The sequence below is a fragment of the Ciconia boyciana genome, chromosome 13 (genome assembly GCF_034638445.1).
Source record: "Ciconia boyciana chromosome 13, ASM3463844v1, whole genome shotgun sequence".
Taxonomy (NCBI): Eukaryota; Metazoa; Chordata; class Aves; order Ciconiiformes; family Ciconiidae; genus Ciconia; species Ciconia boyciana.
The window spans coordinates 4186691-4204570 of NC_132946.1; the positions used below are offsets into that span (position 1 = coordinate 4186691).

The 17880-nt window shown below is 53.5% G+C and overlaps 1 long non-coding RNA gene across 3 annotated transcripts; it reads right to left on the reverse strand.

The window, feature by feature from the left end:
• Nucleotides 1-1471: 1471 nt before the first annotated feature.
• LOC140659057 (uncharacterized) lies at nt 1472-16150 on the reverse strand. Of its 3 annotated transcripts, none has more exons than XR_012044974.1 (5): nt 13875-16150; nt 11648-11853; nt 10711-10818; nt 8736-10535; nt 1472-2086 (listed from the first exon to the last, which is right to left on the reverse strand). It is a non-coding gene; the product is annotated as an uncharacterized lncRNA (long non-coding RNA). The 3 variants fall into 3 exon arrangements; XR_012044975.1 differs by having other exon boundaries at nt 8736-9462; nt 10384-10818; XR_012044973.1 differs by having other exon boundaries at nt 8736-10818.
• Between the last annotated feature and the right edge of the window lie 1730 nt (nt 16151-17880).

Sequence of the window (17880 nt, forward strand, 5' to 3'; positions counted from 1 at the left end):
TGCATTGAATTTTTCAGCATTGAATGTAATTATCACCCGTTAAGTACTTTGTTCACCTTTCACATTTCTCCCCGCTTGGGGAAGGCAAACACATGAGTCAGCGTCCCTTTTTCTGTCACTTTTAGGCAGTTTTGGTGACAAGCCGTCATGAATCAGCACAACGCTGCAAAGTTCAGGTCGCAAACGCTCGCCACGACGCTGCTCCTGGAGAAAAAAGGTGATTTTTAAGGAGGCAAAGGAGACCCCTGTCCTGACCCCAGGTTTTGGGGAAAAAAAAACCCAAATGAACAAATTTGGAGTCAAACTGGGCACAGTGGTGCTAAGGGAAGATGCGCTGAAGGGTTTCTGGTGGGATATTGGGGTTGTGGATGGAGAGGGAAGAGGATATGTGTCTGAGCTGGCAGACCAACACCCCTTCCCCAGCCAGCTGATGCTTCCCCTCCTCTTCCCCTACACAAAATGTTGGCACATTTATTTTGGCAATACCTCATTAGTGTGTAATTAAGCCTTCCCCTCTTTGCCTGCGTTGCCTGATGACCCCAAGCAAGACGCCTGTCCCCCAGGCTGTCCCCTTCCAGGGTCCCTGCTCGCCGGGCTGCAGCACCCATGCGGGGTCTGGGGTGGGGGTGCCAGGCACTCGGGGACGGTGTTAGAGGGGAGGTGACCCCAAAAGCCTGCTATCCGGGGGCTGGCATCCCCGCCTCGTGGGCTTGCTGTCCGTTTGGGTTCGTGGCTGACTCAGCCCCAGATGGTTGCTGCGAGCGCTTATATAACGGCATGTTTTGGTGGGGGCCGGGGATGCGGTGCGCGGCGAGGAGGTGGGCGCGGGGGCGAGGGAGGGAACAGAGCTAAAGATAAGCCTGGCAGCTCCGGCAGTGCTTTGCCAGGCCCCGCGGGAACCGGCAGGGGAAAGGCTGCTGGGGATCGGGCACCGAGCTCACAGCCATCGCAGCCGCAGGGGTACGGCCCCGCTCGCCGTCCCGGCTGCCCGGCGTGTGGCCGGGGAGAAATAGCTTTGCATCCCGCTGCCAGCAGCTGCTTTCTCCTCTCTGGTACCCACCGGGCATCGCTGGTGCTCAGCCACAGCTTGCCCTTTCCAGGTTCACCTTCCCGCAGCCTCTGCGCTGCCGCTCGCAAACAGACCCCAAACCACCCCTGTTTTTTAAATCAGTTTTTTTTCCCCTGGTGTTTCATGACCTGGGTGCAGCAGGGAAGCGATTCTGCCTGGTTGCAGGACTGAACCAAACTGCATAGAGCCCCCCGCATCCTTCACCCCCATCGTTCCCTCGCTCTCTCCGGTACCTTCTGCTTTGCTGGTGACCGCCGACCAGCACCGAAGCTCGTGATCGGATCAGAAAACTGATGTTTATTTCTCTTAAAGGGATGTTTTGGGTGACCTTTGACCTCTGTAGAAGTCTTCCTCTTGTGCCCAGTTTACAAATTCAATGTAAACACAGAGATGACCCTTGTTTTATGGGAATTTTATTTTAATGCTCTGGAGATTTGCTAAATAAAACCGATTCTAATACGAAGGATGTGCTGGGTGTGATGGCTTTTCTCAGGCGGGGCAGCTGGGGGAGCTGGGCCAGGTAATTAATAACTTGAGACCGTGCTCCGTGTCTGGGTGGGTGCTGCATGTCCCTCAGCACCAGGGTTAACCATGAACCCCCCAGGTTGGCTTTTATTTGGCTGGAGCTGCCCTCCGGAGGAGCCTTCCCCAACCCCAGTGGGGCTGAACCTGGATTTCATCCCCAAACCCCTTCTTTGCCTTGCATCAGGCCAAACACACGGGCACGGGGGCAACCCCAAAAAGCCTCGGAGGCTGCTTGCAAGCCCTGGAGCAAGGCGGATCCCCGTGCCCCCAGGTCGGGATCCTGGATGGCCGAGGGTCCCCGCTGCAGGAGGGATGGAGAAGGTCCTTGGCCGTGCCTCGGCGATGAAGTCGTTGTCCGCTGAGCACTCCATACGGCAGCACCATAATGACGACGGGTGTGGGGGCGACGGCAAGAACAGGCACTCGGTGTCGACAGGAGGAGCGCTGCAGGCTGGTAACAGTGCTCAGATGGTAGGGGGAAGTCCGCAGCTCCTGATAATTAGGAGAAAGACTAAATAAATCCTTTTGAAAAAGACAATGGCGGGGGAGAAGCTCGGGCCTGGGTTCCTGCCAGCAATGGATTTGCAGAGCGTTGCCACCCACGCTGGATGGGAGCAGAGAGGGGCATCGTCCCCATAAGGTCGAGGTGGCAAGGCTGCAGCGGCAGCAGTGACACCCAGCACACAGAGGGCAAGTGGTGGCCATGGCGATGGCAGCGGGGTCCGGTGGTTGCCAGCCCAGGCGCTGGGTGTCCCCTCCCATGCAGTCTTTGCATGCTCCCCCCCCAGGGCAGGTCTCCGTCCCGCGGCCCCCAGCGCAGAGAGGACTGGATTTATGGGGAGTGGGAATCTGGGGATTACGCCGCCAGAGTCTGACCAGCCAAAAATTGTTAAAAATCAGAATATCTGTAGCTCAAATCCAGCTTAAAAGTCAAACCAATCATCCAAACCATCTGCCTCGCCATTGAAGATAATACTACTTTTATTGTTTCCATAAGCTGCTAAGCAGCTTTTCAGCAAGAAAAACCCTCTCTGCTGGGACATTTGCTGCGGTGGGACGGCACGGTGGCCTGCCCGGTGGCAGCCAGGTCCTGCTGGGATGGGGAAGCAGGGCACGATGCAGTGACACGGAGGATGCAGTGCAGGGACGGGAGAGCAGGGACTGGCGCTGGGGTTTATTGCATTGCTCCACGCCACGGTGGGGATAACCGCTCACGGCCGGCTGCCATCGCCTCCCCTGGAAACCTGCTGATGGAGGAGGGGTTGCAGTACCAGCTCCCCTCCAAGACATCCCAAAACTTTTCTAGAGGCTCTGGCAGCCGAGGGTGATGTGTGACAGCCTGTAACAGGAGCTGCCTTTGCTGCTGCGCACCTGACCTTCTCCCAGATGTATTATTAGCCCGCTGAGAGCAGACAGCCCGAGCCACGAGCTTTCCATCTACAAGCCCTCCCCGGCTGCGGGCCAGGAAGAGGATCTGTGCATAATCGTCCCCATTTCCCCAGGGAGATGCAGCACACTGAAGGCTTCGAGCCACTCTCCAAAGCCTGCTCTCCAATGCCTGGAAGATGTCTGTGCCCAGCAGAGAGACCAGCCTGTCCTGCCTCTTCTAGACCCTTCCCATTGAAGGGAGAGTCCCATTGAAGAAACTGCCAGGCAGGTTACCCTCTCCTAAACCATCATCCCTCTCCCAAGACCTCACTCTAGCAACCTCTAAGGCGATATAAGCTGATGTCTCTATTCCCATCTCCGGCTTCTGCAGGTGACAAAAGCATCATCTATCAAGCTCTTAACTGACATAATTCCTGACATATAATTAACAACCCCTTGGCCCATGGATTTCAAACCAGGACACGTATGGGTATGAAAGGTCTAAGTCACATTATTTGCCCCAGCCTGAGACAGCAGGACACGTGCTTGGGTTGAAGATGCACCTGGGGTGAAAATTCACTGTTGTCTGTGAGTTTGTATTGATGCAACTCGTGCAGCTGGAGCTCAAGCACTTCTTAATGAAACCACACCAGAGTCACTTACATTATACATTTGTGCTGGCATCTGGCTGCTCCTCCTGGCTTTGCTCAGGATGAGTTTGCTTGGAGAGATTATTATCCCATGGGAAGACATACCTGAACCAAAACTGAGGTATCCTCACATGGAAATAAGGAAGGAGAAAGAGCTGTTAGATCAGCAGTCAACAAGCCAACAGGAAACTGCACTTCTAAAGATCACCCAGCTTTTACGTTGTCTTATTTTAAGTGCCTGGCAGCGAGCTGGCCCTTCTTTTCCCCTGGGAGAGGCAGAGTGTTGCCAGCTCACATGAGTCTGTCATGGGATTTTCTACCTCCGCTGCAGAGCCCCAGCTCCCAGAGCCGTGTGGTTAGCGGAGACTCACCATTGCCACCTGGAAAGTGACTTTGCAGCTGGCACAGAGCATTTCACTCCAGCTCAGTGCAATGGCACGGGGGCTGGGGCAGCCCCCCGGCTGCCCCACGTCTCCGGCAAGGTTGGCCCTGATTTTGTTCCTCCTTTTGAAGACTCTCCTGGATGCTTGGCTCCTCTGCAGTGCCCGACCGTGGCTTGGCAGGGAGTGTGCCGGGCTCCAGAGATGACCCCGTCCTTCCCCACTGCCCAGCCTCTGCCCGGGGCTTGCCTGGGGGACCTGGCTTGCAGCCGGCAAAGCCACATCACTGACTTTTAATTAGGGAGAGCTGCAATTAGTGGCACACCAGCAGAGTGAGAGGAGAAGCCCTGGCCTGTCAGTCTTGGCTGCCTTACAGTGTTAGGCTGCAAGGTCCTTGACACTTTCCCAATAAACCCCAAAAGACGCATCGCCTTGACTGCGGCAGTCCAGCAACTGGGGTGTGCATTGGACAAATCTTACCTGGACACACCTCACATGCAACAGAGTCAGCTCCTGTGCGTTAAATGTCTGCAGAATTTCATCCAGCAGAGCAGTCCGGTAATCTTCCCCATGGGAAGACTGACGGGTGATATCCACAATTTTACTTTTCTGTGTGTTTGTGTCCTTTCTCCACCCAGCAATGTAAGGGTTATGCTGAGAGTGCAGAAGAGGATGGTACTTTGTGCCTGCATCCCTTCCACTGGGTGTTTCCAGCCCTGTGGATGAACACAGACGCTTTGATCTCAACATCAGAGATATCCAAACACGGTGATCCAGGGAAACGCAGCTGGGAGGCACCGGCAGGGTCAGTCCCTTGAAGCTGTGTTAGACCCAATGCAACTGTTGCCAGAGGGGTCCATAGATTTCCATATGCCACAAGCCATAAAGCATCCCCTGGAGGCCCAGTGTCAACATAAATCATCTGTTGTACACATGACAACAAGCCACAGAAACCACAGGGAGCAGCAGGCGAGGCCGGGATTGTCACCATGTCCCTGCTGCACATGAAAACTCAGTCATGAGTTCCCGATGTGGGAGCCGGTACCACTGCCACCTGCTTGGTGAGGATGGCACCGGGCTGGCAGAAGGAGCTGCTCCCACTCCATCCTCATCCTCCTGCTGCAAGAGGGATTTGCTGCTCCAAGGTGCAGAGAACAGGTCCTCGACTGACAGTGCTGTGCCCGGGCTGCAGAGCACACCGGTGCCATTTCCGAGAGGCTGGCAAGCATCCCCTCAAGAGGAAAGAAGCTCGGCCAAGCCTGAAGTGACCTGCTGGGGCAGGGTAGGCTCCTTCCACTCTCGCATCATATGCTGGGATTTATAGAAAAGGGGATTCTTTGCAGGATGGCTTGACCCACGGAGGGTGATGTTCATAGTATGCCGCTTGCAGACTGCAGCTTGAATACCCCCAGGATCAGGGTGAGCCCCAGCCTCTGCCACAGAGCACTTGCCTCCCTTTGAGGTCAGGCTGGACCTGTCCACAGAGTCACACAACAGGGCTCTGGGCCACTCGTGCGCATCAAGTGATGCTACACGTGCCTCTAGCACTGCCTGGACCCCCAGCTGTGGCACAGCACCCTGGTCCCTCTCCTCATCCCACACCTGAAAAATTAAGGACTTGTTCTTCATGTTCCTGCGGTGCCGCTCACTGAACAAACCCCCAGCCCTCTGCACGCCCTGTCTCCCCAGACCCCAGCATAGCTCTGCCCTTTCTCCAGCACAGAAGCCTGTGAGCTTCCTCCAGCCATGGCCGCTCCTGTGCACTCCCCAGACTTTGATTAACTCCAGGCTCCTCTCTCTTCACAGCCCTCTGGGAAATAAAAACCTCCAGTGATGCAGATTGTTTCTAGCTGATGGAGAAAGCAGGGGGGGAACCTGCTGGCAGTGGCCACACTCGCCTCCAAGAAGGGGCTCTGCTGAGGCGGGGGATGGAGCCAGGATGGTTTCTTGTGCACAAAGTGCCCCTGTGCCATCAAAGATGCTGGCAGCCAGCGGGGTGTCCCTGAACCCCCACAGGTACCTTCACATCACTTCTGGAGAGCTGAGCCCAAGCCGTATTGCTGGGGGACGTTTTCAGTTAGAGCATCGCGGGTGCCACAGCCTGAGGTTGGCTCCTTGCTGTAGCCAGCTTCACCGGGTCCTCTGGAAGAGGATATTTGGGTGTCAGGGGGAAGTAGGCTCCAAAAATCCCTGCTCAAGACCGTGTCAAGTCTGGGACTGGTTCATCCTCCTAGATGGCTCTGATCCAGGCTTTGGACATGTCACAGTCCAGGGCTGGTGTGATCTAGATTTTGCGTTGATTTATAGCAAAGGTTGGGAGGTTCAGCTCTGAACACTGGTTGCCAGCCTGGTCTGTGTGGCACAGCTGACCACTGTGCACTGGGAATGCACCACGTCCCTGTGGCACCGAGAGGGAGCAGGGGGAAATACCCCATCCCAGCATCCCTCAGACTGGGCAGGACCATGAACCCAGCTTCTGCCCCAAGCCCCTGTGCCCCAGTGCTTGCTGGAGTCACCAAGAAGCTCAAGTTTCCTTTAAGTGCCCCAGGAACCTTCAGTATTTATCATTCTGTCCAAGACTGCTGAGATTTGGCTACCTTGCCAAACTAGCCAACTCAGAGGTTATCTCAGCCACATCTGCCAGGCTGACTGCTCTTCTGGAACAGCATGGGAGCACTGGGAATGCTCAGTCACTGCTCAGACACAACCCAGTATGGAAACTGTAAGGAAAGGAGTCAAGCTCAGAGATGGAGACATTGCAGTGGTCCTTGGGAAGCTAGGCTTCCCTGGCTCTGCCACAGTACTTTGCATGTCACCTTGGTCACCTCCCTTAATGCCCATGACTCATTTCCATCAGAAACTGGTTTCTAGGTCCTAATCCCAGTGCTAAAGCACAGTCACTAGTTTTGATTCCCAAGACTGCACTGCAAAGCTATACGCCAGGTCAAGTGGGAGCATCAGTGGTCCCTGCACTGTGAGACAGCATCCCTTCTCCCACGAGCTGGTCACCAGAGTGGGCTCCGCCAAGAAAAAAGGATCCGGTAACGAGAGCGCAGCCACCCCGCATGCCGAGCCCTGCTCCATCATCCCTGCCTGCTCATTACTCCCATGGACATGTGCACACACGGCAGCAGGACAGGCGATGCCAAGCACTCCTCGGGCACCGTCACCTGATCTCCGCATCCCGCTCCAAGCCCAGACAAAAATAAATCCGGGAGTGCTGCAGCGGAGCTGCTCTGGCAAGGCAGGCCTGGGCTGAGCCCATTGTTCCAGCGATAATGCTAGTTCCAGTGACTGATCAGGGAGAAATGCAGATATTCCCCTTGCGCCTCTCCAGCCTCCTGCTGCAGAGAAACCGTGGCTCAGCATCCAGGAGCGGGTGGAGGCATTTGCTGCCCCGCAACCCTCAGCTGAGCAGAAAAGGATGTGGTTTTTTTCCCCCCCATGTGAATTTTCTTGTTGATAGAAGGTTCCTTCCTTGTGGGCGAGGCTAAAGTTTCCACAGAGATTATTTTTTCCTTGGAAGTTTTTATTTGTTTAAGTAGAAGGGCAAAAAAAACCTCACCGTGTCTCCTGAAAATTAAAAGTCTGAGCTCCGGCTCCCCCCGTGCTGGCAGGGCACATCATCCCTGCTGTGCAGTATCCTTTTGCTATGTAAAATTGGCATCTCCTTGCAGCTACTATGGTGTTTCCAAGCATACCCAAAGAAATACCCATGGAAGGCCATGCTGAGGCCTGCCAAACTCATTTCAGTCATGACCTAAGTTGGTGCATGGTTGCAGGGGTACAAAGCCGATGCAGCAGCAGTGGCTTTGGCAGGAGCAGAGCTAGAGCTGTGTGGTGACAGAGGGGACACTACAGAGTCCCACTGCAATGAGGGCTGGGGAGGACCAGCAATTTGGGGTCTTCTTCAGCACTCAACCATGACACACCTGACACAAGCCAGCCCTGCAGGGGGGATTCACCACGTCCCTGGTGCATGCTGTGCTTTCACATTCCCTGGGGGGCTGTAAAGTTGCCCTCACATCCCTGATTTCTCCTGTGATGCAGAAATACTGCAGAGACTCTGCCCCAGAGGATCTTCACCTGCAGCCACCCCAGCTCAGAGCCTGGCTGAGCTCAGGACATGCCCCAACCCTGCACAAGAAGCCCCATGAAGGCTTTGCCACTGCCAGCAGAACTGAGATGTGGGCATCAGCTGCACCTCCTGGTGCTCCAGGTGGCCAAGTGGCTTCCAGGGTCCCCGCTCTGAGCTGGAGACATCAAAAAGTCCCACACATGCACACTCCTTCCAAGCAGCCCAGCGTGCTCATGGCCTGGCACGGTGATAAAACAGGAGAAAAAGCCAGATCTGAGCAGAAAACTAAGAGAGGAGGCTGCAGCAATATGGTCCTGGAGAAAGCAGGAGCACAACCCCTTGGCTTCCCTTCCCTGCCGCTACCCTCACTTTCCAGTGTGCCTCAAACTCTGAATGTCTCGGCTTTGCAAAGAGCCGATCTCCTGGTGTTTGCTGGGCCACAGCCCCATCCGCATCACGTGAACGACAGCTTGAACTCTGGTGCAACTAGCAAAGAGCCTCCTGCCTCTCCCAGCAACGTGCCGGGGAAATCACAAGGCACTGGGGTAAGCAGCTCTCCTTGTCCCAGCATGGTCTGGGACAAAAAACCTGCCTGCCCCCCTCATGCTGGCTTTTTGTCCCTCTCCCCCAGGCCTGACTTCACTCACCCTCTCCCCAGGCCATACCTGGTTCTTCTTCTGAAGGCGTCATGACTTCACTGTCTATTTTTATCCAGCCCACTGCTAAGTAAAAGCAGAGTTGACACTGGCTTTTGAAAAAAAAAAAAAAAGAAAAAAAGAAAAAAAGAAAGAAAAAAGAAAGGCATTTTTCTTATTGTGTGGGAAAAGATCCATGGGTTGGGTTTTCTTTTTCTTCCCCCTTAACTTGGAGATCTCCCAAAGCAAACAAGTGCTGTTAACTGGAAAATAGGATGATTCACCAGTCCCCTGGGCAGATGGTACCCGGGTCCTTTATTCTCCAGCTCCTGGCAAGGGAAAATGCCCCTATAAAACTTAAAATAAATAGACTATCCTGTATTCATCACGGGATCTGTTTTGCAAAGTCAGCATGTCTTCAGTGACCTGCTGCATGTGCCCAGATCACTTGGTTCATTCCATCTCTGTGTTCTCCACCAGAGGGGCAGTCTGGGGTGTGCAGGGACAGATCAGGGCACGGGAGGTTTCCAAGGGTTCCATCCTTTCCAAAGGATGCTGGAAGCCAAGCAATGCACTGGGTTACATCTCCAAGCGAAGGAATGGAGCAGCCTTGAGCCACCCCAGGAGCTGGAGCAGAGCTGTTGCTGCATGACGAGGTGTCTCCTCCTCTGTGGAGCATCTGCCATGCGATGCCCTTGTTCTGCGGTGGTGAGAAGATGCGGACACGTGGAAAAGCCAGAAGCCAGCCAGAAGATCCCTGTGGGTGAACAAACAGTGGGGCCAGAGCAATGAAGCAACATTTCTCTTCCCTGCAGCCTCTGACACGTGCCACGGGGAGACTGTTTTCTTCACGGTGTGACTCAAATCCCATCTGGATAGTGCAGGATTTAGCTGTCCTTCCCAGAGATGGGAAAGGCCTGTTTTTAACTGCCCCCAACTCCTCCATCCCGTGGGCAATGGCACTGATCAAACTTATTCATCCTTATTGCATTCCCCTTACAGATACCCGCACTCTGGCCTCACCAGCAGCAGGGCTGGCACTGCAAGGTGGTCTCATCTCAGGGACATCCTGAGCCAGCCATGCAGCAAAGCGAAGGGCTCTTGGGGGACATCGGGGCATCGCAGCCCCTGAAGCACATCCCACGGGGGAAGTGCTGTCCATCACCAGGGTCCTTTCAAGGCAGGAGCTGTGATAACAATGATGGTGCTGGAAAAGAGTAGGGTGAAAACAGGAGCTGAGCAGGTCTTGGGGTGACCTGGGAGTGAACTGTTCCCTGTTGAGATGCTGGCTCCTGGACATCAGGAGCAGGGCTGTGTTCAGGGTCTGCTTTTCTCTGCCTGGGACATTACGACAGCAGAGGAGCCCGAAGCACAGGCTGAGAGGCCAAATTCCCAGCACTTCAAAATTCCCCCTTGGAAGCTTTTTGGCTGCTGGAGGCCTGGGTTATTTCTGGCTGCACTCGGCAGGAACGTTTTTCTCTTGCTTCGTAGCAGGGCAGGGATGAACAAAGAGCTCAGCTCTCTGCCTCCATGGGGACATCCCTGCTGCCCTGGCAGCACCGACATGAGCTGTATGCCCTCTCCCTGCTCTCCAGGCCAGGGATGAGCTCCTCGGAGTGGGGATCAGCTCACGAACCGCTCCCTGTGTGAGCCCTGAAAGTTTCTTCCTTCCTCTCACCTTTAAATCAGACCTTTTCAGCCCAAAGAGGCCAGCAGCCCCCACTTCTCACAACGGGTCCTGTCCTCCTCCCTGAACTTTCTCCTGCATCACTGCTGGAGGCAGATCAGAAACCTCTGGGCTGCAGAAATGCTTCAGCTCCTAAGAGGGCTCTTGGGACAGAAAGAACAAGGTTTCTTAAGCAAGCCAGAGATGATAAGCCTCAAAATGTGACAGCCGATTGTGGTGTCACCTCATTGCCCACATTGCCACAGCTGCTCTGGGCATTTTTATCAGCTTTGCCCTCCTCCTGTTGCCTTAGTATTTTATTCAGATGCACCCACTCACCCCTCCTCACGCCTTGGGGTGGGCAGCAACCTGCTGCCTTGGTACCCACTCCTCCGCCTCTGCCCAAATACGAGGCTGTGACAGCCGCTAGGTCACCTCTGGGCATGCCTGGAGAGGGATTAAGAGGAGGAATCCCATTTTTTATGCCAAATCTCTCAAATAAACAGGGCTGTTACAGGTTTAGAAAGAAAATACAGCCGCCACGCAGGAGTTCTGGTTTGGCAGCAACGTGGGCACCCTGGGGCAGGAGGTGTTTGGGTCTGGGGGGGTGAGGAATGGTTTTAGGGCTATCATTGCTCCTCTGAATTCTGCCCCCCACCCCCCACCCCCCGCTCCCAGTGAGGGGGCTGGGAAATGCTTGCTCTGCAGAAGGCTCTAATTTTGCACGGAGATGTTCAACAGAGCCAGGCTTGTCCTGGAAGGGTTAAACCCACCCAGTCCACCCACCCAACCGGTCCCATTCCCCTCCCCAGTGCCCAAGAGTGTGGTGTTCAGCTGCAGCAGCAGGAAGGGGGTTGTAACCCCTGCTCTGCACCACCCACCCAGCTGCCCTGCCTGCTCCTCCTGGCCAGCTGAACAAGCACCCAGCGCTGGGGAATCGTGTGCTTAGTGGTCCCGCGGGCAGAGCAGCGAGGGAAGTGGGAAAGGCATGGGGCAAGGGAAGCAGGGGTGAGAGATGCAGCAGTGACCTTAGCCCTGGCATCTGGAGCAGGGCAGGTGGCTGGGATGAGGTGGGTGGTCTCTGATCCACACCGCACCACTGGAAAGGGCAGAGATGTCCACCCCGAGCCTCCCTGTGCCGGCAGAAGTGCCAACATCCCAGGGCTGGGATTTGGGACTACCAGGATGCACTCTGGCCGCAAACTTTTTCTGGCCTGGCTGCAGCTCAGAGCACAGTGATCTAGCACCCAGGGTCCCAAACTGCCCCACAACTCACCCCAAACTCAGGCCCAGGGACTCCTCACTTGGATCCAGTCCCCAGCTGAGCCACAGCAACCTGGTGGACACCAGTTAATATCTTTCCAGAGGGCTCAAGGCAGCTGGAGGGCTCCTTTGGTCATACCCCAGCCAGTACGTGGTGGTAGTTCCCATGGACAGGGAGCCTCTGCGACAGTGGCTGCTGGGGTGGGAAGGCTGTCTCTCCTGTTCAGAGGGATCAGTATGGCATCAGGCAGCCCTGGCCACCTGCATGCCACTGTCATCACCCCATGGGAGCTGCTCCTTTGGCCTTTCCTCTCCCAGATGGTGCTCAGAGGGAAGGGGAATAGAGGGCAGGGGGAAGGAGAAAACAACCCATTTTAGCCTGAGCTTCTAGTGCAGGTACACCTGGAGGAGATCATTGCTGCTACAGGCTTCTCTGAGACAAGGACCCTCTCCCTGTTATAGCTCTGCAAGTCTAAAACAGGGTCCAGCACCAAGCACCATGAGGTGCCAGGAGACACGGGCACTGTCCTTGTGTCCCCACTCCACCACACCTCCTGCCTTTCCCATCGGCTGCTGCTCTCCATGGAAACTTGCTATTTTTCCCTTGATAACAAACCCTGCCCAGCACTGGGTCTAACTGGAGCTCCCCTGCAGCGCTTCAGCCTCCCAGCACCAATCCATCTCCCAGACTTAGTGTCACAAATGCATCATGGAAAATAGTATTGACCCAGCAAGGTGGTGACTTAATTTGAGGGCTCTAATGAGGCAGTGATTTAACCTTATTACACAAAGGTAAGTAGAGCTGCTGGGTGCCCTGTGCTGGGGGGGACCTTGTTGTGCTGTTGCCCAACTCCTCATGTGGAAAGGTGCCTCCAAGGACACATCAGTTTTAGGGAAGGGCTGGGGTTGTTGTGTCCAGAGCTGAGTCAGCACCTGGTTGTGCTGGAGTGTCCAGGCTCTTGATCATGCCCAAAGTCACAGGGGAGTTCAGGTCCAGCATGACCCTCTGAGCTGCATCTCAGCACCGCTCTCTCTAGGGCTTCCCTCCATTTCCTGGCTTCTTCCTCCCCATCTGCCTCTAGGAAGCCTTTTAGTGTCAAGTTAATGGACTGTCTCAAAACAGCATGTTCTGGCTTCACAAAAGGGTAGAAAACCCAGGGGAGAGCACCCATTAGGAGACTTCCAGCCTGCCACCAACTCACTTTACATCCCTGATGAAGTCCTTTAACTCAATTTCCCCATTAATGCATCACACTAACATGATCACCCCTTAACTCAGATGTATTTGCCCTCCCTTCCATCAGGCCATGCAGCTTAGCTGTCTGGACACCTTCAGGTCTCCAGGGTTTTTGGGACACAGCCAGGACAGATCTGGGGGTCCTCAGGACTAAAACACTGCTGTGGGATGGAGCCAAGAGCCCCAGCTCTGCCCAAAAGCAACCGAGAGGGCTATGGGGGCAGCTGGGGTGCTCCTCACTTGTGAGCAGCCAGGCAGCAGGCAGTGCAAGGAGGGGAGCTACAGCCTTTACTGACCCATGGGCTGGGGAACATGTCCTCTGTGGCCTGGGGCAGCTCACACTTACACCAGCAGCTCAGTTCTACAAATCATCAGGGTGATGACTTCAGTTCTGAGTTCTCCACTGCTGACAGCAATGATTTTTCCAACCACCCTGACCACAAGCTTGCAGTATCAGTCTCTACCATGCTGAGTCCAACAGAGCCCTGATTTTTCCTGGGCTCCTGGGACACCACCACCAGCCTCTACCCCCTCCAGAAGCATTTTGTCTCCTCAGCTGGAAGCAGGTACAGGCTCCTGATAACTCTTCTTTCTGTCCACAAAGGAAATGGGGTGTGAGAACAATCCTGTACACACGCAGGGTAACAGCCCTGCTCTCACTGATCTGAACTCAGACTTGCAGATGACTCTTCCCTGCTCTCTGCCAGGCCTGGGAAACTAAGACACCATGAACAGAAAACAAACGCTTAAATCTTCCTAAGCCAATGATCCCACTGATGTCTCAGCACAACCTAACAAGGATCTCCTCCTCCTCACAGCTGGTGGAGGCAGGACGCAAGCACATGTTGGTATGACTGTCCCTGCCTCCAGGACTGTCGCTGCCAGCTAAGAGAGGTCTCAGCACAGGGAGAGCAGGTTATTGCTCTCGCCAGTCATGGCAGGTGCTGGTATCTCTGGGACATTGCAGAGCTATATTGTCCTATGAGTTCTTGGTGTAACCAACCTCAGCAGCATGTGAAGGTACTGTCTTAATGGTCTCAGAAGCAGGTGGCTGGATGCAACATCCTGAGGTTCATACACTCTTCCCAGCTGTATATGAGCATCTTCCTGGCTCTGCTGCTCCAGGAGATCTGGCAGTGAATGTGGATCCCCATGGAGAAGCGTAGCATAGATCTGGCAGCCACACGTGAAAAAAAACCAAATGAAAACAAAAACCCCCAATAACAAACCAGAAAAACTCCTGGAAACTGGGAAAGAATAACAGAGTGAAGGAAAGGAGGGGAAAAAGCTCTCTGCCTTCTAGTCCTTCAGGCAGTTATCACCTATAATGGACCCAGATCTCCTACAAAACCTGGGCAACTTCTCCTGTGTACACCTGTGAGAAGGGATGAAGGGGATCACCAAAGAGAGGGTGAGGGAAGGATCTCCTCCTCCACTCTTTCCTCCCACCCATCACCAGCTGTGGCTGGCAAGGACAAGGAGCAGGGCTAGTGGGCTTTCTCTAAAAGCAGCAACTGGAGATACCATGCTCTTACCTGGTTAACCACCAAACCCAATCCACTTGTCTCTGCACATTCTCCAAACAGTCACTGCTGCAGAGACACGTTCTCCCAAACACCCTCCCCTCACCGCCTCCTGCGTGCAGAGACTCGTACGTCACCGCCTGTGGAGGAGAACCGGTGGGCTGGGGACCGAACTCCGGTCTGCGTGGGAAGCTCCCTGCACGCAGCAGTAAGGGCGAAGTTTAACAAGGATGTTCAACAGGATCCAACAGTTTAAGAAACCCCAAAATCTCTCCCGTGATGACTGGACGCTTTAATGCAGCAATAACTCATTAGCGGCATAGGAATGCCAAAAGGAAAGCCAGGGGGATGTGGGGAGGGGAAGAGAGACTAGAAGAGGATAAAGAAGCTGGAGAACTGCCGATCCCTGTCCTTTCTCACTCTTTGACATGCAAATCACATTTCCCTTTCAAGGAGCAAAGAAAAACCTCTACATCTTGGCAGGGCTTGGAGAGACCAGGCTAAATCAGATCCATGGAATAACTGCCCCCTGCAGCCAGCCTGAAATTGTACCCTACAGCGTACCACATGCTCCTGCCTACATCCCCAGCAACCCCCATTTTAAACCCAGTCAGCGCTGGGATTTCTTTGCAACCATAGGAGTTGCAAATAGGTTGCTGGGAGAGACAGATGCCAAGGGAGAAAGGTTAAACAGACATTGCACTCTGAGGAGAAAAAGAAAGATCCAATTCAGCTTTGCAGTTTCTAAAACAGTCTCATTAGATCCTGAGTGAAGTGCGCGCAAGCAGTTTTGGCAAGGAGAAACAAAAGACCTGAGAGGAGTGAGAGAAAGGATGAATGAACAAAAGACAGGAAAGCTGCACATGTTTTCAATCCCTGAAGTTCACTTGTCTCTCTCTTAATGCCCAAGCACTTTTCTTCATGAGGCACCTTTGGGAAAGGTAGGAAATGGGAGGTGGTAGATTTACTACTACCGGTTTTGTCACTAGATCCTATTAAATAAAAAGAATGGGAGCAAGGAGAAATTCTCAAGGCGAGAAAAAATCCATCATTAATTGACAGGCCCCTGGGGGGCTGGAGAGGAGATGTTGAGCTGAATTCAATTACAGACCCGGTCAGAATCAGGCAGGAAGATGTGGCTTCTTTCACTGTGTCAATTAAAGAAGTGACTGGGAACGATAGACTTTTCTGCACAGCCTCTGACCCATGAGTCAATACATGCTTCCATCCGGCACTGCCTGATGGCTCCGTGGCTCCCACTGGGAACATATGGGCTCATGGACAGTGCAGGGATGCCAGAAGGCATCTTTACAGGCTGGGCACTCGGTAAAACCAAGCCTTGTGCCCTCTACAGAAATTGCTGTGCTCTGCAGGAAGGTGGCATCATTAACAGTAATTAATTTGCAGCCACTGTCCTTTTCTTTTGTGTTACCTGAGCAAAAGCAAGTGCACCGCCTAGCTGTACTCCTGAGCTTAATGCAGCGGAGCGCCTACAGCTTACTCACAGGATTTGGGCATATAGTTTCTCAGGTCCCTGTTTAGCATTTCCCTTCGGGAACTAGGAAATAGCTGGCCACACTCTCCTATGGCCTTGTGAAAAGAGACAAGGTGGAGAAGTTTTCAAGAGGTATCTGGGGACTGAAAGCATAGCATCAAATCACACCCCCCCCTACCTTCCTGGCTGATGGAAGCAGGTACAGCTCCACTCATACCAGCTGTGTGCTGCCCTGCTTGTATCAGGAACTAAAAGCTGGAGGGTCCAAGAGCAAAAAGCAGATGCCAGGGAATATCACACCCTTTCCCCTTCTCTGCCCTCCACCTTAGGCTAGGTTTGGGTATCCCCAATTTTCAGTCTTCTATCATTTGCCTTGCAAGACCATCACACAGTTTAAGAGCTCCTAGACACGCAGAGCTGTCCTGGCTAATCCACTTACCTTCTCTCTTCCTCCTGTGCCTTGATCCTGTCCCTGTGGCTCACCTTTAGCATTAGAAGAAGAGGCATTGATAGAAGATAACAAACCAGCAGCAATCTGCACCTCAAACAATGCAAAACAAAAGCACGTGGATGTACCCAGGAAAGGGCTGAGAGAATTTGCTAGGCAATGTTTTAAATGCAAAGCAGTGTACATATGTCAGGGGAAATAAGCAGGATAAACCATGGAAAAGGGAGAAAAGCAGCAAGGCAATTCCAGGCTCAGCCAGGCAGGGCTTTGAGAGCATGGCCCAGAGAAGAGACAGGGCCAGAGACGTCTGTGCTGAGCACTGATAAAGCAGGGCAGAGCTGCAAGCATGGCCACGTCCCCTGCTTCTGATTCCTGCTGGGTACAGGCAAGCAGGAGTGTGTCCTTTCTTTGCAGGACCGGAGCACTTCAAAGGAACCTCCACTCCATTGCCACTTTCTCCTCCTACCTGGGATCACCTGCAAGTCCTCCCATTTTCAGTTAGCTGCTCTCATCAAAGGAATAACAATACTATGTTCCTACTGACACCATTTTACACTTTAAAAAGTATCTCTCTTTCTCCAGATTCCCCTTCAAGGGCTGAAAACATCCTTTCTTCTACTAGCTCCTGCTACTTTCCTTCTCCTTTGAAAACATTTATTTTATTGAATAGTCTCCATTGCAACACATACAGCTTATTTCTTACCATCCTGGATCCATCATGCCTGGCCAGGTCATAGGATACCATGGGCTGTTGCAAAGCCTTCCTGGCACCCTCACACACTCCCTCCAACAAAAAGCAAGGAAATTGGTGCCAGAAAGATCTGGTTCCCGTCTGCCAGCACAGCCCAGAAGGCAGGACTCCAAGCAATAAGAAGGATATGGGCTGATCCTGAGCTTTCTGTGGACTAGCTGAAACCAGAAGCACCACAAAGTTAGCAAGAACAAAGAGGTCCTATACAAGCATATGTGTATATATATATATAGCTCTTGAGTGCTCCTTTCTTGTTGGTGCTAAAGTGGCAGTGCTAGCAGCGGGGGAAGGAGAGCCTCAAGAGATGGGCTAATTGATGGAATTATTGATGGCTAGTTAATGGATAACTGCTAATTGGTGGAAGAAGCTGAGCAGGGTGGTGTGTTGTTGGAAGAACTTCTCTGAGGCCTTGGGAGGGAGAAAGAAGCCAAGAACAAAGGATCTGTGCAGTGTCAGGCAGGGCCTGGAACGGGAGGAATTTCTATTTCTCCTGTTCTTGGCTTATTTACAAAGATTCCCAAAACTCCTGTAATGAACGGATGAGCAGGATGAGCAATGCTTCATTCCTGGCCCCAGAGCACAGTCCCAGCAGCCAAGGGAGAGGTTTGTTACAGTCAACAAAACCCAGCAGTGTGTGGGAAAAGGAGCTTTTCTGCTGCAGCTCCAAACGTTGCCTCCAGCTCTACCTTTGCAGTGACCCAAGCCAGACCCTCAGCATGGGGGAGGCTGAGGCTGTGGGGACCACGGCTCGAGGTCTGTGAATTCCTCTGACTCCCACCACTTTTGAAGTGG